Here is a 22,553-nt window from a genome sequence, read left to right as displayed (position 1 = left end):
GGGAACCTCAAGACTTGATTACTGCAATGCATTCTATGTGGGGCTTGGGCCTTGTTTGGAAGCTCCAACTGGTGCAAAATTCTGCAGCAAGACATTTGCTAGGAGCAGACAACTGCCCTTAACAACATGGGTCCAGCATACCTTAAGGGCTCTCTGATCCCTTATATCTCTGCCCAATCACAGAACCTTTGGAGGAGTCTCTGTTAGAGGTCTCTCATGGCTCAGATGCCATGTATCTACCAGAAGCTGTGCATTCAGTATTGTGGCCCCAAGTCTGTAGAACTCCCAGCTGAAATTAGGCAGGCCTTCTCCCTACTGAACTTCATATACTTGTCAAACATCTATTGCAGCAAGCATTTTAAGGAAGTTACAATATCACCCTCCTTTGTGTAATACAGAGAGCATGTTCTCACTTCCATCAGGCTTGGCTCCAGTGTGACGTCCTAGTTAGCTCTGGTCTGCTTAATGCCCTCATTTGCATCCTTTCAGTGTCAGGTAAAAACCGCTCTCTTCTCCCAGGCATTTGAAAGATAATGATGGATGTTCTGTTGTTTATTGATAACTGTTTTCTGCTGCTGAAGTTTTATTGTGTCTGTTTATGGATCTTAATAATGATTTTATTGTAATGTGTTCTTTTTTTGTTTTTATACTATGCATTTGGATCTTAATTTTCTTTGCTGTTACATTGCTCAAAGGCTCTTTCGCAGTTAGTGGCTGATAAGTAAAAAAAAAAAAGCACAAATAAATAAATAAGAGTATCTAAGTAGGACTGAGGAGACTTGGGTTCAAATATTCACTCTGTCATAAAGCACGCTGAGCAGCCTTGGACTAATTAGGCTATGCCGAGAGAGACTGTCTCACAGTGTAGGTGAGATGATACAATAGACAGATTTATTCACCTCAGCAGTGAGATTCATAAGAAGTACCATGGTATATATTTAAAAAAATAATGTTTAGATCACATTTACACCCAGACATATTCTTCAAGTGTGGGTTCTCTGAAAACAAGTCAGTCAATCTACTACATCTGTTTTGATTTTGCCTTTGCATCTATTATGAAGTAGGATGGTGGATTAAGTTGGTTCTGTCAGCCTGCATAAATTTTGCTTTCAACCATCTCATTTTAGGAATAGAGCAACTCTAGTGGCAAAACATATTGTTCTACAATCCTGGATATCTATTAAAAAATAAAGACAAGAGGACACGTTACATTTAGGAAAAAATGGGGGGAAAGTGAATGCAATTATCATAAATCCCGAATAAGCACGAATAAACCTGGGAGAAATTTTGGGCGTTATTTGAAGAGACCAAAGCTGTTGACTCATTGTTCCAGCCTCGAGCTTTGATCTTGATTTATCATCACATATGCCTTCCTTACCTCACCATCTTCACTTTTCTATCTTTTTTTCTTTCTTTTTAAAAATGTGGATAATGGGCTGCTGACTCAAGCTGGGCAAGGAAAGCACAGAGCAGATTTGACCTCTGTATTTAGGATTTATAGTTGCTTTACTCTGCTGCCATTTTGAAAATAAAGTCTGCAAACAGAGAGATTACACTTGAGTCTGGATTTCCAACATTCAAACCCAGGGTAAGCCAATGTGATGCCCCTCAGATGATTTTGGATTACAGTTCCCATCATCTTGGACTCTTGGTCATGTTGCCTGGGTCTGATGGTAGTTCAACAACATCTGGAGGGCACCACGTTGGCTATCCCTGCCCTAACTATTCTACCACACTGACTCTTAAATGACTAGTATTTATACAACGCTTTTTCCTAACTGCTCAAAGTGCTTCATATACCTTATCTCAGTAATCTTCACAAGTCTCCCTGTAAGACCAGTATGATTAGTTCCTAGCATGTTTGTGGCCAAGCCAGGATTTGAACTTCTGACTTCTGTTCATAGCTCATACTCTTAACTGCTATGCTAAATGAACCCCATCTTAGTCATGGACCAGATACTGAAGTTCACAGATACAACTAGAATTATTCTTTTCTGCTGTATTTGCTATTTTTGTTAGAAACAGGAATGCAAGAAATGCGTTTTTGATGCTGAAAAAAAGAGCAGCAGAGCTTTAGTCGTGTTTCCAAGCAAAGGTTTATGTCTCCCTTTCTTCTTTCAAATGAGCAATTTTTAAGCACTATGGCCCTGGAGAGGATAGATACTATTTATTTTATAAGCTGTAAATATAAGACAATGAATATGCTACAAAAGGAACCTCTGGATATTGGTCATAATGACGTTTTAAAGAATTTTGCATTATGCTGACTTTGAAATTTAAATGTTCACAAGTCAAGTTATGTAATGGCATTCTTCTTTCAGATACCAAACTGATCAAAATGAAAGGTGTGAAATGCTTTAATCAGTTCTCAGATAATTTTGTTTGGATAGGATACACTCAAGATTTTCAGAACAAAAGAGGGTGTGTGAGCATGCAAGGATCTGAGTCATAGATGAGTCATTGATAGTGTTAAGATAAGCATTCAAGAAGAAAACAGAGCTGTTTTGGATTAAATACTTTAGGAAGGATATTGAATTCCAAAAAGACCATAGGGATCACAAGATGCGTAGATCAAAAGCCATAGGTTCTAGTCAACGTAACACTAAGCTATGTTTCCATTCTTCCCCTTTCTTCCCCCTACACAACTCCTAAGTCTCTTCTGGACTTTCCCCTAACCCTCTGAAGCAGATCTGAGGACTATGTGGAGTTTACCATTGTATAGTGGTACCTTGGGTTAAGAACTTAATTTGTTCTGGAGGTCTGTTCTTAACCTGAAACTGTTCTTAACTTGAGAAGAAGAAGAGTTTGGATTTGATATCCCGCCTTTCACTCCCTTTAAGGAGTCTCAAAGCAGCTAACATTCTCCTTTCCCTTCCTCCCCCTCAACAAGCACTCTATGAGGTGAGTGGGGCTGAGAGACTTCAAAGAAGTGTGACTGGCCCAAGGTCACCCAGCAGCTGCATGTGGAGGAGCGGAGACGCGAACCCGGTTCCCCAGATTACGAGACTACCACTCTTAACCACTACACCACACTGGCTCTTTAGCTAATAGGGCCTCCCGCTGCTGTCACGCCACCACCACACAATTTCTCTTCTCATCCTGAAGCAAAGTTCTTAACCTGAGATACTATTTCTGGGTTAGCAGAGTCTGTAACCTGAAGCGTCTGTAACCTGAAGCGTCTGTAACCTGAGGTACCACAGTACTAGTGGTGATCCTTGCATATATGAGCACAACTATTTTGCTGAATACCGTCCTATGTATTTATTTATGAGATTTAAATCCCACCCTGCAAAACTTTTCCTAGAGTGGTTGTGTAAGGAAGAATCTAAGAACTAGGATCAGACAAAATCTAATTTTACATCACAGAGTACAATGGGCTGGGGACCACTTCTTCTATAATGTTCCTCAACCAGCTTGTATTTCTTTGATTACCAGTCGTTTTTAGAAAATAAATTTGATTAAGAACTTGGTATGTTAAATCTAGAAATATAAGTCTAAAAAGGAGGAGATCATAGTGGTCATTTAAAGACTTTTATTGCACGCTTTGAGCAAAGCTAAGCATTTAAAATTCCATTAATTTCGGTACTTGAGAACATTTGGATTCTGTTCTCACGGTGGCCCATTAGGTATTCAGAGACATAAAACCTCTGACACTGGAGGTAATACGTAAACATTATTACTAGTGGCTATTGATAGCCTTATCCTCCTTCAAGGTAGCTATGGGGAGAATAGCTTTCAACATATCTCCCACTGCAACCAATGGAACTGAAAAATCATTAACTTTGCCTGGACCATACCCTTAATGCTGTTAGAAGGAAGAGAGTGAATGATTGTTCGATTGATCCAACAAGAATAAGCTAAGAAACAAGGAGGTTGAGTTACAATAAAATTTAGGCAAAATGTCTATGAACACTGAAGCAAGTGACTGAACCAGAAGGCCAATTGTATGCCTTCTTGCTCCACATTTTGTGTCCCAAGTGAAACAGAATAATAGTATATGGCAGATATATCATATGTTGTTGTTGTTTAGTCGTTTAGTCGTGTCCGACTCTTTGTGACCCCATGGACCAGAGCACGCCACGCACTCCTGTCTTCCACTGCCTCCCGCAGTTTGGTCAAACTCATGCTGGTAGCTTCAAGAACACTGTCCAACCATCTCTTCCTCTGTCGTCCCCTTCTCCTTGTGCCCTCCATCTTTCCCAACATCAGGGTCTTTTCCAGGGAGTCTTCTCTTCTCATGAGGTGGCCAAAGTATTAGAGCCTCAGCTTCAGGATTTGTCCTTCCAGTGAGCACTCAGGGCTGATTTCCTTAAGAATGGATAGGTTTGATCTTCTTGCAGTCCATGGGACTCTCAAGAGTCTCCTCCAGCACCATAATTCAAAAGCATCAATTCTTCGGCAATCAGCCTTCTTTATGGTCCAGCTCTCACTTCCATACATCACAACTGGGAAAACCATAGCTTTTACTATACAGACCTTTGTTGGCAAGGTGATGTCTCTGCTTTTTAAGATATATCATATACTTTCCTTCTAATGTATTTAAAAGTGTCAGTTATCCATGCTATCCTCCTTAAGCTTTTTACAACACCCCCCACATATACCATGGAATTTTCTATAAGCAAAGATGAATGGCATGAATTAGCATGTATCAAATAGGATGTATGAACTGTTCTCTTGCATATATCTCAATGAAAGATTTGTGTGCAATTAATACATACATTGGTAGGATGTTTTTTAAAATGTGGGTTATGGATATGAAAAATAAACAGGAGCAAAATGTCTTATAAGTGCTTTTTTGGGTGGGAGGTGATTTTTTTCAGTGGGCATGTGTGTTTTCATACATCCAAGTTCAAATTCAGTCTTGGGTTAAACCTGGAAAATATGGCTTTGTGATGTCTACTGATTCAACAGTAATATTTGTTCCTCCACTAAAATCACTATAAATGGTTACATAAATGGTTACTAACAGCCCATTAGTAAAGATGGACAGGAGACTAATACTCTGGGAGTGTTGTGTAAATCTGTTTGGATGTAATTTCCCAGAAGCTTTTGCATAAATGCTCAGTGTGGTGCATGAATGAAGCATGAAAGCAGTCTTTGTACCATAGTAAAACTGCAAACAGAAGAAATTAAAACACACCAGATCCATAGCACTGTTGAAGGCTAATGACTAGTCACACATGCATGCAGCTTACTTGATTTCTCTATACTTGATGACTGGCAACAGAATAGTGTGGCATTTTAGATAAGGCAGTGTAAAATTTATATCACTGGGGTTTGATATGTGATGGTCATGGGTGATCTTAGGTACTGGGAATCAACAATAACAATGTTAATATGAGACAGTGTGGAAAACTGCACACACATGGGGCACTGCTGGTGCATGGCTTGTCTGAAGCGGCAAGGAACATAGGAATTGTTCTCTCTTTAACATTGCATAGTGCCAAACCTGCCAACTAAGATGTTCCCACACAGGTTTTGGATGTAGTGATGCAGCATTTTCCATCTTTGCAACTGAACAGCTGCTAGTCTACACAGTAGATACGGGAAATCATAGCATCAGTGTGGATGGATCACACAGTGCAGTAAAATGTGTGTATAGATAAAAATGGTGCCCATCCCCAATTGTTGTTGTTTAGTCGTGTCTGACTCTTCATGACCCCATGGACCAGAGCACGCCAGGCACTCCTGTCTTCCACTGCCTCCCGCAGTTTGGTCAAACTCATGCTGGTAGTTTCGAGAACACTGTCCAACCATCTCGTCCTCTGTCGTTCCCTTCTCCTTGTGCCCTCCATCTTTCCCAACATCAGGGTCTTTTCCAGGGAGTCTTCTCTTCTCATGAGGTGGCCAAAGTGTTGGAGCCTCAGCTTCAGGATCTGTCCTTCCAGTGAGCACTCAGGGCTGATTTACTTAAGAATGGATAGGTTTGATCTTCTTGCAGTCCATGGGACTCTCAAGAGTCTCCTCCAGCACCATAATTCAAAAACATAAATTCTTTGGCGATCAGCCTTCTTTATGTTCCCGCTCTCACTTCCATACATCACTACTGGGAAAACCATAGCTTTCACTATACAGACCTTTGTTGGCCTGTCCCCAATAGTTATTCTCAAATTTCTGACAGCACCTTAACCAAATCTAGCATACTGGTCTTTAGTTCTCTTCAAGGGTTCAAAGAACTTGTGGGGGCTTAAAGTCAGGAGAAGATACACATGCAAGCTTTGTCCTTAACATTCCCACATGGGCTTTTCTTGTTCAACTATGAAGAAAGTGCTTAAACATCTGAATCCCTTAAATGTAGGAAGAGGAGAGGTAAGAATTTTCATTCAGGAGAGGTAAGAATTTTGTGAAAAGATATGTGGCAACATTTTCAAACAAGTGATTTCGGTGGTATGAGGACTCTACCATATGCCCTCTTGAATGTCTGAATAGGCTCTTGGTAACTTTGGGACGCAGGTGACGCTGTGGGTAAAACCTCAGCGCCTAGGACTTGCTGATCATCAGGTTGGTGGTTCGAATCCCCGCAGCGTTGTGCGCTCCCGTTGCTCGGTCCCAGCGCCTGCCAACCTAGCAGTTCGAAAGCACCCCCGGGTGCAAGTAGATAAATAGGGACCGCTTACTAGCAGGAAGGTAAACGGCGTTTCCGTGGGCTGCACTGGCTCACCAGATGCAGCTTGTCACACTGGCCACGTGACCCGGAAGTGTCTTCGGACAGCGCTGGCCCCTGGCCTCTTAAAGTGAGATGGGCGCACAACCCTAGAGTCGGACACGACTGGCCCGTACGGGCAGGGGTACCTTTACCTTTAACTTTGGGGATGTTCTGTGGGAGCACAGATTTCTGGACAAGAATGTTGGGAATCGTCCCTGAAAGCATCATTACATGACCCATGAATTAAGGATGTCCTAAACCCATTGCTGTGATAGCTTACACAATATACCTCCCAGTGGCCTTTGAATGATTCCCCCCATGTGCTACTGGAGCGATCTTCTTGATTTTGAGAAGCCCACCCCATAGCAAAGCTTTGCACAAAAATACGAAAACTCCATTTAAGTGCGCTAACCCCTAATGATACAAATAGGCATGATATTTATGGCCAACCTCTTCCTACTGTCATGTTAATGTTACTCAAACAATCTTAACAATTATGTAGTAAGAGCAGCTTTACTTTCTGCTGTGGCATTTTCCTATCAGTAAGCTGAAGGGAAGTCCTAGGTGGCAATGACATTCTGCAGTCTTACGCATAGCTTTCGCCTCTGACTAGGAGGAGAGACATGCCAAGACTTGCTTCAACCTCCCTTCTAGAATCCTCCTGCACATTTAACCCTCCTTGAGGCCATCTGTGCATTAAGGGTCATATATTTTTTTACCTTATTGCCTTGGCTCTTGTCTAGCGTAACTGGAAAACAAATGACTGTGTGTAATGTAGAACTGTGCATGGCTTTAGTTAAAAGGGAATCCTAGGAAATGCTGGATGTGGTTTGTGAAATTTGCTGGACAGCAACAATATTTGTTACATTGCTCTCTCTGGGTCTACATGGGAATCGCTGACTACTCTCAAGTCATGTGCATCGGTGTAGCCCCACTAAGTCAACTGAAACAGGTGGAGTTGTATTGTGACTTATGTTTAAGTCAACATTAGGCAGTAATAGCCGCTCATTATATCCATAAGCAGGGTAGAAACAACCACACAGTTTGCCTGTTCTACAAGTTTTGGCCTGGTGTCATTTATATCAAAAGCAAAGTAAGAATGAACACTTATATTTCAGCAGTGATGTAATTTACGGCTTTACTTGAAAGCAAGTCCCACTGATTTTAACTAAAATATTTTTAAATAAGTATATTTAGAAGTCCTTGCAAATGAACATCCAGAAGAAAATAGAGTCCTTTCTTTCCCTCTCCTAAAGTCTGCACACTGACTAGCTAAGGGGGGGGGGGGGGATAAATCAGCTGTTCTAGTTTAGGAAGGCTTCCTTCTCCAGTTCATAGCCAGAGGGTGGGGTAGTTTTTACTTACCACAGGTAATCAGATGAGTTGCTATTTATAAAATGGGTTTTGGGATTTACATATCCTCCTTCAACTGAAAAGGACATTTTCCAAAATAAGAAAAAGTGTTATAAATTCATTAACCTTTAAATATTTCACACACAATCTTTCTTAGTTTTCAGATGATGGTATAATTAGGAGAAATGGTCTGTTGAAAAAGAGTTGTGTATTAAAATAGATGTTTTGCAGAGTGTCATCTGATCTAAGGGCAGCAGCTCTGATATCATTTTAGGGCAAGGCAAAGACCTATTTATTTGCCTGGGTTTTTGAACTGAAAGCCTAACTGTGGTTTCATGCATTCCGTTGTATTTTATGGTTGGTTTTTAACTGTTTGACGATTTCTGTTTACTGCTGTTTGTTGATTGTGCAGTATGATTATTGCTGCTGGTGTTTATTTGTTGTTGTTACCTCTGTGTTGTTGCTGCTGGCATCCCTCTATCTCGAGAGACAACAGATTATTCCCTGGTAACTCAACCTGAAAGTTTCATTGAAGGGCCACATAGAAATATTTTAAATACAAATAAATACAAAAGCAAGCCAACAATGCAGTGGGTTGTAGAAAGTGAAAAATCTTAGTGCAGTGCTTCCTTATACATGTATAAAATTATGGCTGATTGGGAGATCTTACACAACAGATCTCCTTCCTTCTGTCCCTTCTCTAAAACTTACATTTTTTTACTTTGCTTAAAAAGGCAGCTGGGCGCACTGTGAATCACATTGCTGGTAAGACCCCAGCCACCACTGCCTTAACTTAGGCTTGCCATCCGTCAGGAAAATTCCTGAAACGTCGTGGTTTTCCAGTGTAAAAATGGCGTCAGGGGAATTTTGCCGAAACAGCGAAATGTCAGGGAAAACCCAGATGTATGGCAACGCAATGAGAAAAGCAGCGGAAACAGCTCAGAAAGCTTAAGGAATTTTACTTTTTGAAATATGGCAACCCTAGCCTTAACTTCCCAGATATCTATGAAAATTTTATGGAAATTTGTTTCTGTGCCTGTGTCCCAGGGCCTTTAAGTCCTTGCAATGCCATGTCTGCATTTGCTTTTGATGGACCTAGTCAGAGTCCTTAGGACTGGATAGAGAACCCTGGAAGGCAACACTGGGGACCTAGGCAGGAGGTTCCTCACCCCTGCTCTAGGTAATACTACACCAACTCCAAACATTTGGGTTGAGATCTCAAGTTTTAGACTCTTTTTGAAGCATAAGAAGAGTCCTGTCTCCCACTTTCTAGTAGGCCTTTGTGTAAGAGTTAATCACACAGATGTCATGTTGCACCTTCATCCAGCAGATAAGGAGTGGGGACCTCTGTCCTGCCAAGGGATTTCTTCAAGGGTTCTGCTGGGGATTGTAGACCAGTAATGGATGGGACCAAAGTCTGTGTGGCAGTACTAGAGCCAAAAGTGCATGTTCCCCTTTTCAGTGTGACCAGAAACAAGTGTGATTGTGATGGCTGCCCCTTTTCTTTCTTTCTTTCTTTCTTTCTTTCTTTCTTTCTTTCTTTCTTTCTTTCTTTCTTCTGCCATATTGTTTTTTCTGTCTACCAAACCATCTCCGTTGTTTTTTCTGTTCCTTCCACCCACAGGAAACTAGGCTGCCCACCCCTGCAGTAGATACATATCTACATATCACAAACACCCCCTATTTTAGGAAAATGAGACAAGCTGGGATATTGTTCTCTTTGATGTGTAACTTAATACTATCTTTCAAGCCATGCAGATGGTTCTCTCTGCCTACTGTAGGTGTGGGCTCTGCCTAACTACAACTGCCTTACTCCATTCAGCAGACTAAAATAAACAGTAATCAGACCATGTTTCAGTCACAACATCTAAAATTGTATGCTAGACCTCCATTTTATACCGTGTGTGGGGGGGGGAATACAGACAAAAAGGCATTAAGTGATTGACTGAACAGTGTTCTTCATCCTATTACCCTTTCAGAAACTGATTTTCAGGAGATAGTTTGCTTGACAACTCTAAAGCAGCAGTCACAGTCCAAGGGAATGGGTGTCCACTCAATCCCCAAACACATGGAGGGCTTCCAGTCTTCAGCACCAATACTGCATACCTTGCTTCAATATCTGCATGTTCTGTTGGATGTCTAGAAGCACAGCCCAAACCCTGATCATGTGGAGTGCTTGAAGGCAGATATTGAGGGTACAGAAGTGGACTGAGCAAACACCACAGAATTAGTAATTAAGTTTTAATCTACTAGCTGAAATGGTTCATCTTAGATTGTAGTCCTGAACATACTTACTTGTGAATAACCCCCATGAATTCAATGGGACTAAGTTCCAAATAAATATGCATATGATTGCACTTCATGCCAATGAAAGTCTATAGCTGACTACACAAGAGTATGGATATTTCTATGCATAGAAGCAGGGTTTTCTGAGGGAAATTATTTCAGTTTTTGTCTGATCTCATCTGAATAACATTTTCCTTTTCACGGATTTGATCTTATCTATGGACTTTCCCAACAATGATCTAGCTGGCATGCAAGACTAAACCATGGCTCAACATTACAAGGGTGAGCAACAGTGAGCCTGGTTCCACATGCCTCTCTCTGTCCTTCAGCACTTCTGCAATGGCACTGGAAACTTTGCTTCAGATTATGCACACATCCAAATCTTAAACTGTAGTTAATCATAACTATGCTTTGTTGAAACAAGTCATCTTCACACACTTCATACATACATGGAGTGTAAAGTGTGTTGGATTTGGACAACATGGCAAGCTCTGACTAATCTATAACAGAAACCAAAGCTTCTGAACTCTTATTTGTGACCTACTGTAGGAGAAAGGAGTTTGCCTAGGCCTGTCCTGATCTCACTAAACCATGGTTTAGCATTATATCCAAACCTGCACAATATGATCAAAAGAACATTAAATTTCTAATACTGGAAACATTCACGAGCAACAAGGTATATCCAATCAAGTATTTGATCTTGGGTGTGTCAGGCCAGGGATTCCATGGCAAACAGATATAACTGCCAAGTTTTGGTAGACTCCCAAATGCAAAAGACTTTGCTTTAGTCTTAAGCCAAACTAAACAAGAGAGCAAACGACGCTGCAGGATTTTAGGCTCAGACACTATCAACTGACAAAACACCAAATTGATTTGGCATTTAATTCCCATAGCTAATGTCTCAGGACTGGATTTATGCTGGTTAATTGAGTTGATTTTCCATGGTAAATTAAGAAAAGGTTCCTCCCATATATATATATTTTTTGACCACTAGCTACATGCAAGGGCTGATGTAAAAAGCCTGAGTGAAAGCATATGATTTAAACATTTTTAATGTATTTTAAATTAGCTGAGGTTAACTGAGTTGAAATTAAAGCTCTTCCAGTGACCCCTATGGAACTGCAATTTATCTCGATGCCAACAATCCCATATATTTAGCTTAAAGAAACTCCATACTCCTCATATTATTTGAGACTCATTATTTTCATCAGATATTACCCAAAGAATTAGTCCCTGAGAAAGTATAAAATTGATAAACTAGTAAGGGATATGATCCATGGACAAATTATTCTGCACATGCACCGTGGAGAAGAATCAGAGTAGTTCAAGAACACTTTTGCTTCTTCGTGGATTATATCCAACTTTTCTCTACTCAGTGTTAGGTCTGAGACCATCCCATGGAGTGGGCTTATAGGAGTAAGTTGTGTAGAAATACATAGCTTTACCTCTTTTGCAAACTATGAAATTCATATATCTAAAAGGCCCCATTGCAGATTTGGAACCAGGAAAGCCTTCCTGAAAAGAACATTCCACAGAGTGAATGTCAAGATTAAGAAAACTCTTTTTCCAGGTAAACATCACTCTAAGGCAGTGCCACACTGTAGGAACCCCTCAGCATATTCAGGCAAGGTGATGCCGCCTCCCACTGCTGCTGCTATCCTACTCCTGTCCTTAACATCCTTAACACTGAGGCAAGTATTTTCGAATGCCATTTGAAGTATGGAATTATCATAGAATCTTAGCCTTCACAGAAATAGGATCATTGTGCACAAGGCACATTTTTTTCTAGCACTTACATGGTTAATCATCAGTCTCTGCCCCCACAGAGCTCCATGTGCTCAGCGAAACCTCTATGAAACTTGAGACCACAGCCATCATCTGAAAAAGGTAAAGGACCCCTGGATGGTTAAGTCCAGTCAAAGGCGACTATGGGGTTGTGGCGCTCATCTCACTTTCAGGCCAAGGGAGCCAGCATTTGTACACAGACAGCTTTCTGGTTCATGTGGCCAGCATGACTAAACTGCTTCTGGCACAACGGAACACTGTGACGGAAACCAGAGCGCACAGAAACCCCGTTTACCTTCCTGCTGCAGTGGTACCTATTTATCTACTTGCACTGGAATGCTTTCGAACTGCTAGGATGGCAGGTGCTGGGACAGAGCAATGGGGTTGCGGGGATTCGAACTGCCGACCTTCTGATTGGCAAGCCCAAGAGGCTCAGTGGTTTAGACCACAGTGCCACCTGTGTCCCTCTAGCCATCATCTGTGGAAGCATATTGTCACAACCATCTCCCTTACAGTGGCCACAAGGCATACTAACTTTCTCCTGCCTGCCGCATGCACAGTGAGGGTCACTGAAGGCCAATGCTATGCAAAAAACAACATCTTATGTTTTTTGCACACTACTCTTGAGCACTTAGGACGCAGGTGGCGCTGTGGGTTAAAGCCTCAGCGCCTAGGACTTGCCGATCGAAAGGTCGGCGGTTCGAATCCCTGCGGCGGGGTGCGCTCCCGCTGCTCGGTCCCAGCGCCTGCCAACCTAGCAGTTCGAAAGCACCTCCGGGTGCAAGTAGATAAATAGGGACCGCTTACCAGCGGGAAGGTAAACGGTGTTTCCGTGTGCGGCTCTGGCTCGCCAGAGCAGCGATGTCACGCTGGCCACGTGACCCGGAAGTGTCTCCGGACAGGGCTGGCCCCTGGCCTCTTGAGTGAGTTGGGCGCACAACCCCAGAGTCTGTCAAGACTGGCCCGTACGGGCAGGGGTACCTTTACCTTACTTTACCTTGAGCACTTAACAAGCCACACTAGCAGCCTGTCAATGCAAACTCAACGTCAACGAGGATGAAGCCATGCCACTGGCCTTCATGTGGTCATGCCTGCATATGGAAGTCAGTTCATGCAGCAGCTGCCATAGTCGATATGGCTTTGAGAATGGGCCGGAATGGGAACTGATCACCACTACCTACAAAGTTATTAGCAGAATTGAATAGAATTTTATTGGGGGGTGAGAATATAGTAACCAAAGCCCCACAACGGAGTGTTTGCCCAAAGTAGAGCTCATTATCAGAATTTGAAAACGTAAATGGTAATCCGACAGCAAAGACAACTCCCTACTAGGAATTTATCATTAGTAACACTGGCAGCAGGCATTCTAGACATCCTAAGATTACTTAGCTCTTGGTATCTCTAACTGAAAACAGACCCTTCACTGTGTACATGGAATGTGCATCCTGAAAAACATAGACAAAATAATAGTATATGTCTCTTGTCTTCCACAACATCCCAGCTCTAGCTTGTTCACCTCAGAGAATAAATTGAATTAAAGGGAGTTTAGGAATCTAAGTTAAACCATATTACCCTCAACAGTTAATTTGATTTTATAGCAAAGCTAGAGGGGGTTATATCAAATGCAGTCAATGATAGTCAATGACTAATTGTGGTAGGCAATTTAAAGCGATTTTAGTCTAAATTAACTCTGGCCTAGATGAGAAGATCCAGTTACTCCCATACAAACAATATGTGAAACATGCATGAAGAGAGAGAGAAAATTTGCCTCTTCTGTAAAACATAATATAGTTTACAAAACGCATGTAAAATGCCAGCTTGGTAATAGAGAGTGACATTTGAGAATTCCTTTTAAGAGCCAAATATCCAGATGTGTCTGGATATGTGTATCAGATATATGTCAGACTCTGTTCCAAAATCAGAATTCTAGCGCTGGTTTGTATCTGAAGTTCAGACAGCATAACTCCCTGAACGGAGAGGTGCATTCTTCCATGCCTACCAGCAAGAGGGTGGGGGAGACACATTGTGCCCCAGCTGCTGCCTGTAGGATAAAGAATAGGTTTAGGAAAATAAACCCTCTCAAGCAATTTGCCACATGCAGGGATCGCCAGGGTTCAGTGAAAGAATATATTTGCAATACGAGGCAGGGAATATGCTAAGTATAAACGCCAAGCCTCTGAGTATGTTGTAGAGAATTCTTTCCCTTACCACCAAGCCTGTCTGCACATCCGTAGGATTGAGAATAAGAACTTCCATGACAGGTGGGCATAAAAGCCTAAATCGAGTTCTTTCACTTAAGACAGTGATGGCCAAACTCGGCCCTCCAGCTGCTTTGGGACTACAATTCCCATCATCCCTCACTACTGGTCCTGTTAGCTAGGGATGATGGGAGTTGTAGTCCAAAAACAGCTGGAGGGCCAAGTTTAGCCATCACTAACTTAAGGTAATAAGCACTAGCCACATGCCAAAGGCAGGGAGGGGGACCCCTGGAAGCAGTTTATTTGTTTGGGTACCTAGCCACATTCTCCTCTCTAGTAGAGCATCAGCCCAAACAAATCAATCTTCTTCTTTCTAGGACAGCATCAGCCCAAACAAATCAACCTTCCAGCGATTCAACATGGCACCCGGACTCGGATTTTGATGGGCTTTAAAGGGAACAGATTTTTAGAATTACAGAGCAGCCACATGCAATGCCTCTCTATGTGCCCTTGCTGACTGAAGCTGGCACATGAATGGTACCATCAAGAAGGTGCAGGAGGTTGATCTGAAAAGCTGGGATGGAAGCAAGGAACAAACAAATGGTGTGGTGAGCATTGAAACCTATTAAGATTTTATAGGGCACCTTATCCCTAGAAGCCAAAAAGGAGCCAATGCAGATTTGGTTCCTCCCCATTTCCAGACTGGGTGGCTGGTAGCCATAATCTGAAATGCAACTTTACACCATACACATCAACAGTATTTATACCAGTTTAATTGTCACACCTGGGACGCAGGTGGCGCTGTGGGTTAAAGCCTCAGCGCCTAGGACCTGCCGATCGAAAGGTCGGCGGTTCGAATCCCTGCGGCGGGGTGCGCTCCCGCTGCTCGGTCCCAGCGCCTGCCAACCTAGCAGTTCGAAAGCACCTCCGGGTGCAAGTAGATAAATAGGGACCGCTTACCAGCGGGAAGGTAAACGGCGTTTCCGTGTGCGGCTCTGGCTCGCCAGAGCAGCGATGTCACGCTGGCCACGTGACCCGGAAGTGTCTCCGGACAGCGCTGGCCCCTGGCCTCTTAAGTGAGATGGGCGCACAACCCCAGAGTCTGTCAAGACTGGCCCGTACGGGCAGGGGTACCTTTACCTTTACCTAATTGTCACACCTTGCCTAAGGGAATCCTGGAAAATGAAGTTATTTGAGACTGCTTGTAAGTCTTTGAAGGGATCCCCAAAGAAACCTGACAATTCCTTGAGTGGAGGAAACTAAGACAATTGAATAGGTTCTAACTTAACAGAAAAGATATACAGTAAACCCATCAAAAGTGATAGCTAATATGTAATACGAATATTCAATTAGTTTCCAGGTAACAGCTTGAATGAACAAGGGGATGGTAGCAGTTTCATACTTTTCTGGTTATGAACTTATAGCATATGTGAAATCATCATTATATTAGCATGAATATAAATAGTATCCAAGAAATCCTCTGAAGAGAACGGTATCTAAGCACCAATTGTACTTTCTGATACCCATCTTTACTTTCTGTGGCTAATGTCTCTCAGTCTCTTCCCACAAAGATAAACTACTCTGAGGTGAAATTTCTCACCACAGGGTAGCTTTGTCATCTATATCATCCTGCTGAGCAGCATGAAGAATTTAACTATCCCTCAAATGCAGATGTGTGACAATCTGGAAGCAATTTCTACTGAAATTAGTGAGACTCGCATCAAATCACTGAAGAAAGGAAGACAACACCACAATCCCAGGCACACTTTCTTGGAAGCAAAACCTCTGAAATCAATGGACTTACTTATTTCACAGAAACATGCTTAGAATCAAGATGAAAATAATATTAGGGAAAAAATAATTATCTACCTACAGTAGGCCATGATGGAGGCATCAGATTAAAACTTATTATATCCACTCCATTTCCGTTGTTTAGCTGGGGTATATCATCACTTCCTCTTCTGAACTGTTCTTTTTGAATAACTTGTTTGTTTCTTTGTTTCTTTGTTGTTACCAGAGCAGGTGAAATGCTGCCTGTTTCTTAAACATGATTAAACAGGGCCACTAAATCGTACATTGTGTGAGGATACCAGAAATAAACAGGCAAGACGCAAGGTGTGAGTTCAAACACATACCTCTTTATTGATGACAAGTTGTAAACTTATGATACTCAGAGGGGAAGGAAGCCAATGCGTGGGAAATATTCCATATTATTTATCAGTCTGCGAGGCATATTACGATTGGGTGAACCTGTGCTGCAGGAAAAAAAGTTGACCTTAATACTGCGTCTTCACTGCGCTTGACCCCTTCAGCTGAAGAAGGAGGGTTTCCTGACTTACACCCCCTTAGACCCCACAACTCCAAATAGGTTAGCCTCAAAACTGATCTATAGCCTGTTCCATGAATCACACAACCTGAAAAGTGATAGTCTTTGGAATAACTATACACCCAAAAAGTGCCTCAGGGTGCTCTTTGTGCCAGCCTCTTCCCTTTCTCACACGTGCTTGACAAGCGACCAAACCAATGAAGCTATTTATTCAGTTCCCACCTCTAAGTGCTCCAACCATGTTCTTCTACAGTATGGAGTAGGCAAAAAAAAGGGGGGGGGACTGGCAATCAATCGCAGCTGATCAAAAAATCCCTACTCACCCCCATCACAACAATCAGCTAATCCCCATCTGTAAATGGGAAAGGCAGGCTGGGGACTAGTTCCAAGACCAGGAGGAGGGAGGGAATGGGTGGGGCAGCCTTTTACATTCCCACCCACTCCTCCTAAGCACCTGAATGCGTCTGCTGGTACGCAATAAGAAGCTTTTTTGCCCTGGCTCCATCACAAATGTGCTCCCACCTAGACCACTTTAGGGGACAGATGGAGGAGTGGCGTTCCCTCACTGGGAAAATTCCTCTCCCCTGCCATAACTATAATAAATGGCTATAAGAGCACTGACATGAAACACATTTAATGCAAGTTAGGCATCCTGCTTCACCAGGATTTAAAATCTGGCTTTGTAGCTGGTTAACAAACCCTGCTCAAGAGGGAACCTGGTTAGCCTCAACCACGGTTAACAGGGGCACTCTTGCTGTGCCCTTTAGCTGTGATTTAGGCAGGATGAAGGATTTGGTCCATATGAGGAAGAAGCTAAAGGGGGAAAGGGCAATGAAATCCTAATTTTCCAGCTGGCTGGTTGAGAGAGAGCCAGTATTGCATCTGCACCAGCCCTGAGCAAGAGGTTTTTAATGCACAACCCAATAGTTATCCCCTATACTTCAAGAATGTGCTATCCTAATTTAGGACAAGGATTGTCAAACAAAAATCAAGTAGATACACTTGGAACAAGAAAAGAAATTGACCGTAAAATTATCTAAGGCTGCCATCCCAAATACACTTATTTTAAAAGGATGTTCCATTTAGATGAGCAGGGCTTACCTACAAGTTAATGTTTTTAAATTCATGTTAATTGCTTTGCCTACTGCTTTAATTGATAGTACCTCCCAAGCTTTAAAATGACTGTAAACTCCTTTGCCTTTCATCTCCTGTTGTAATAGACCCTGTCATATGAAAATGATGAAGAGTCATGGAAGAAGTCACCTTCCCCTAGCACTGAATAAGCAGCCTAACTAGAATGCAGAAAACATTTTCATCCCTGAAACTAATCCACTTTACCCAGTGGCAAGGAAGGGCATTTTTGACCCAGTTGTCTGGCCTTCTCATCATGAGTTTTGCAAACATTATCTTGTGATCTGATGTACAATACTAGCATGCAGGATCTGGTGTAAGAGTCCACAAAAGTTATTTGCCTGTAATATATTTTACTAGCCTGCCTGCTAAGAGCCTGCTAGCATCCTGGATTTTCATGGATCCCTTTCCTCCACATCCAGCATGAAAAATCCAGGTCACTGGCCTCTTAACAGGCTAGTAAAACAGAAAGAAAGCAAAAGGTGTATTCTCCCAAGTGAGCTGGCAGAGAAGGGACTGCACTGAGGGATTCACTTTCCTTCCTTGCTCAACCAAGCAATCTGGAGGAGGAAAATGGAGTACCATGTCTTGCCAGCTCATTCAGGGCTTGTGCAGAATTCCTGGTGGCCTCTGGCTAGCAGATGAGATGTTAAATAAAAAGGCTGTCTCCCAGGCTGAGTGCAAACTTTCCTCCTTGTTCCAAAAAGCTCATAAAATTCAATCCGTGCCCCACTTGACCTCAGCTTTATGACCTTGACCTTCCTTTATGGAGGTTCTGGGCTCATCTCAAGATTCCTAGTAGGAGGGGGATTAAAACGAAAGTAGGGCAGAGCAGGGTGATTCTACCTCCACTTTTGCATAGCATAAGATGATTTGTGTAGTGCCGCCTTCACCAACTGGGTGCTCTCTAGATCTTCTGGCCTACAACTTCCACTAGCCCTAGCCAAAGTCCAAAACATCAGGAGGGCACAGGCTTGTGAAGGTTGCTGTAGTGTATGAGTTTTGAACCACCTGTACATTGCTTGACGTATTTCAAAGAATCCAGCTTCCTGGAGGGAGCAGAAATATGATGAAGTTTGCTGATCGAAGAGGTTGTTAAATTAATAATGCTGGCCATATGTGCACTACAGTCTCAAGAAAGCTCTGGGAATTGTAGTACTGTGTGGGAACCTCCTTCCTGTACTTCCCTGCACACACACTGAGCTAGAGTTGCCAAGATTCTTTGGGGGAAGTAATGATACTTAAGACATCTATAAGCTTGTAGAGATATGCTCCAGTTCTTCTGGCTTCACACAGAGCATTTGCCATACATTCCTAGCTTTACAACTGCTACTCCTCTCCTGCTTTTTATATGTTACACTTGCAGAAAGGTATGCAGGAAGGCAGCTTGTGGTTATTATTGCAACATGTCTCAATAACTGCAAATTGTATGAACCTCCTGGTTTTCTAACAGCGGTGTGCTGTATTCAAAATTGCAACATGAGAATACTACACACAGCATCTTGTGAGGGGCTGATGACCTCTATTCCAAGCAAATGTGTTTAGGATCAAAGCGTAAAAAAGACTGGGAGTTGGTGAGAACAAGTAATCCAAATGGCATCAATTTAGAGTACTAGACAATAATCAGTGAAAGTCACACAGACAATGATAGCCTTCTCTGCTGAAGAAACTAAGAGACTTCTTAAAGCTTCTTATTGCTCTCTATGAACAATATCCTGTTTCCTTGTACAGTGGACAATGAAGAATTTTGGACAAATGGGTACAACAAATGACTCCAGTTTTTACACACTCCCTGCCCAAGTACTCCTTTAAAAGCCCATTTCTACCTGTGTCTAACTAAATGCCACTCCCTGATTGCACCAGATATATTTGCCATCTCTCTATAAATGGAAGCCCTACTAGTAGAGTGTGAAGAATAGAGAGTGAATGTAGGAAAACTGCCAAAGGGAATGGAATGAATGAAATTAACACACACTCTGACAAGATGACACCCTGACAACTTAATAGCTGTATCCCAACTGTAATTAACATAGTAAAGCACACAGCATCTGAAAGGAGCTATATATTTGTGGAGAGAATGAGGCTAAACCTAGTTTTAAGGGAAATCACAATTTTCCCATGTGACACTAAAAAGGACTAATAAAGGGAAATAAGTACTCCACCGCAACCTATAGTTAACTTACAGGATTCACTAAGTGGTCAGGGCCCCACAAACCTAGGAAACTATATGCAGTCTTATGTCCTACTCTGTCCTCCAAGACCAACCAGGAACTCTCTCTAAAATACACCAAGTGCCAAACTGGGCACACAAGACTCACACTAAGGCATGCCACACAACTTTGAGATCATCCTCCAAAGAAGCTCACCAAACTCTGAGCTGAAATGGTGTAAGACTGAAAGCTTTATTCACATTGGGTTTGGGTGGGCTGGGATATGGATGGATAGATTACATTAATATAATTATTGATGCTGAGTCCTTGGGATTGGCTGGGCTCTAAATCCAGCAAACAAACAAGCTAGAGTGATGCTATGATGACCACCAGCTTAATATTTCTAAAGGTAAAGGGACCCCTGACTGTTAGGTCCAGTTGCGGATGACTCTGGGGTTGCGGTGCTCATCTCGCTTTACTGGCCGAGAGAGCTGGCGTACAGCTTCTGGGTCATGTGGCCAGCATGACTAAGCTGCTTCTGGCGAACCAGAGCAGCGCACAGAAACACCGTTTACCTTCCTGCCGTAGCGGTACCTATTTATCCACTTGCACTCTGACATGCTTTTAAACTGCTATGTTGGCAGGAGCTGGGACCGAGCAACGGGAGCTCACCCCGTCGCGGGGATTCGAACCGCCAACCTTCTGATTGGCAAGCCCTAGGCTCTGTGGTTTAGACCACAGTGCCACCCGCATCCCAATTAAGCATGCTAATATTTCTAAAGGAGCCCACAAATCCATGGGGGGAGAGGTCTATCAATGGCTATTATACCCAACAGCAAAACAGAAACTGGGATCAAACAGTAGAGACCATCTTGCCCTCTTGGTGAGATTCCCAGGAACATCTGGCTGGCTGCTGTTGAAGACTGAACACAGGGCTTCTGCTCTGATCCAGAAAGGCACTACTTAAGTTTTATGAGTCCCTTCAGTACTATTTGTATACCACATACAAATGCTGTTATTCCATCCTACATTAAGGAAGGTAAATCAAGTGTACATTATAGCTAATGTTTTACATTAATATTAGAGGCCAATTGGCACAATTGGCCTCTAATATTAATGTAAAACATTAAATCACAACCTGATTTAAGCTTCAGATGCAAGAACGCCCATACGCTACAGCTGACAGAACAGCAAACAGGGAAGCAAAGACCTAATTAAGGATTCTATGAAAAGGGCAGAGCAAGCACAGCAGAGTTAAGGTAACACCCCTTTCCATTTAACATGTCCTCTCAAATTAATGTCCACCTCCACAGCATGGCTGGCAAAATAAATGTCAGCTGATTTAGCAGAAATATGGTAGTTGTGCACGTGTAAGGGCTACTTCTAGCCTATCTTCCAGGATTTGTACACTAAATTCAGGTTTTCTGTTCTGTATCTCATTTAAGGCAATTAAGGTCACAGCTGCTTGACTATGCAGTAATTCAGTAAGAGAGCAACCATTTATTTTTAAATTGGTTCGTCCAAAAGTGCACAATTGAAAATATTGATTTTTTATTTAAAAAAAAGAAAAGAAAATACAATGGACTCTTGAAGCAAAGACTTGCAATTTACATTTGGATACGGTTCAGAGAAAACGAAATCTGCAGGGTTTTAAAATAATTAAAAAAGAAACAACCAGCATACAACATTAGTTTTGCAGCTACGCTACTACCATGAAAGAAGCCACGTCTCTGTTTGAGCTCCTCCTTTAACGTGTGCGCTAATGAATGACAACATTGGTGCATGAAAATGGGTTGCATGCCTGCCCGCCTGGCTTTTGCTAAAGAGGGATCTGCACATTGATTTTTATTCATTCGATGAATGTAAAAGCCTACAAAACAGGACAGCTACTCGTCAATGTACCTGGTATCAAGCTTGATGATGTGAACTGTCACATTTTTAAAAAATCAGAAAAGCAAAACTGGCATAGTGGTGGTTAGAATGTCAGCTGAGGACTAGCAAGAACTAGGTTCAAATCCATACTAAGCCCTGAAATACTGTAACACATAAGCACCCTTTGACAGTGCACCACCATCCTTCAACCTAAACTACCTTGCAGGATTGTTGTGAGGATAAAAGGAGAGGGGAAAGAGAACCATGTACATCTTCCTGGGCTCTTTAGAGGAAGAGTGATATGAGAAGTGTAATAAATAATCATGCAGTGTGTAGCTATCAGCAGATCAGCTTTAGAATTTCATATCTGGTTATGCACCGATTCTGCTCACCGACAGCAGGCACAATTCACTGTAAAGCTCCGCCTGGAAATTACAGACAATTTCTACACAGGAGAGAATTTGTAAGAAGGTGGCTTGGGAGATTTCCTGCCCGTTAACACACAAGAGACACAGATACACAACCCCGTATCTCTTCCCCTGGTTGTCAAAGACGCCGCATTAAAATTATGTGCAGAACGCGCACAATCTCTCCCTAGAGGGCCCCCTATTTGCATTGCGAGACGGGGGTGTCCATTCTGCGAGGCTATCCAGGCTGGACTGCCCCTGTTCTCTGCGTTGCAGCCGCTATAGGCGCTTCAGAGCCTGCCCCTGCCAGTGGCTCCTGTGTCACCTTAACACCCCTCTCCCCCCACAATTGGCAAAACCCTCCCGTTATATCTCCGACTCCGCTCTTCACTGACATCA

The 22,553-nt window shown here is 42.5% G+C and overlaps 1 protein-coding gene across 3 annotated transcripts in view; it reads right to left on the bottom strand.

Annotated features, from left to right (window-relative positions):
* The window catches only part of CDC42EP3 (CDC42 effector protein 3), an 83,173-nt gene that overhangs the window by 7,375 nt on the left and 53,245 nt on the right, over nucleotides 1-22,553 (bottom strand). The window contains exons 1-3 of one of the 3 annotated variants that reach the window (XM_083732801.1): nucleotides 15,428-15,489; nucleotides 13,068-15,052; nucleotides 12,082-12,692 (exon numbers count right to left, since the gene is read on the bottom strand). The exons of the other annotated variants lie outside the window; for them this stretch is intronic. The gene's annotated coding sequence lies outside the window, so the exon portion shown is untranslated. Of the gene's footprint in view, nucleotides 1-12,081; nucleotides 12,693-13,067; nucleotides 15,053-15,427; nucleotides 15,490-22,553 lie in introns of those variants that run through there. 3 annotated transcript variants of the gene reach the window in all.

This window comes from Podarcis gaigeae (assembly GCF_964106915.1).
Source record: "Podarcis gaigeae genome assembly, chromosome: 3".
Taxonomy (NCBI): Eukaryota; Metazoa; Chordata; class Lepidosauria; order Squamata; family Lacertidae; genus Podarcis; species Podarcis gaigeae.
Note: the sequence above shows the minus strand (reverse complement) of the source record. Positions and strands in the feature narration are given on the sequence as shown.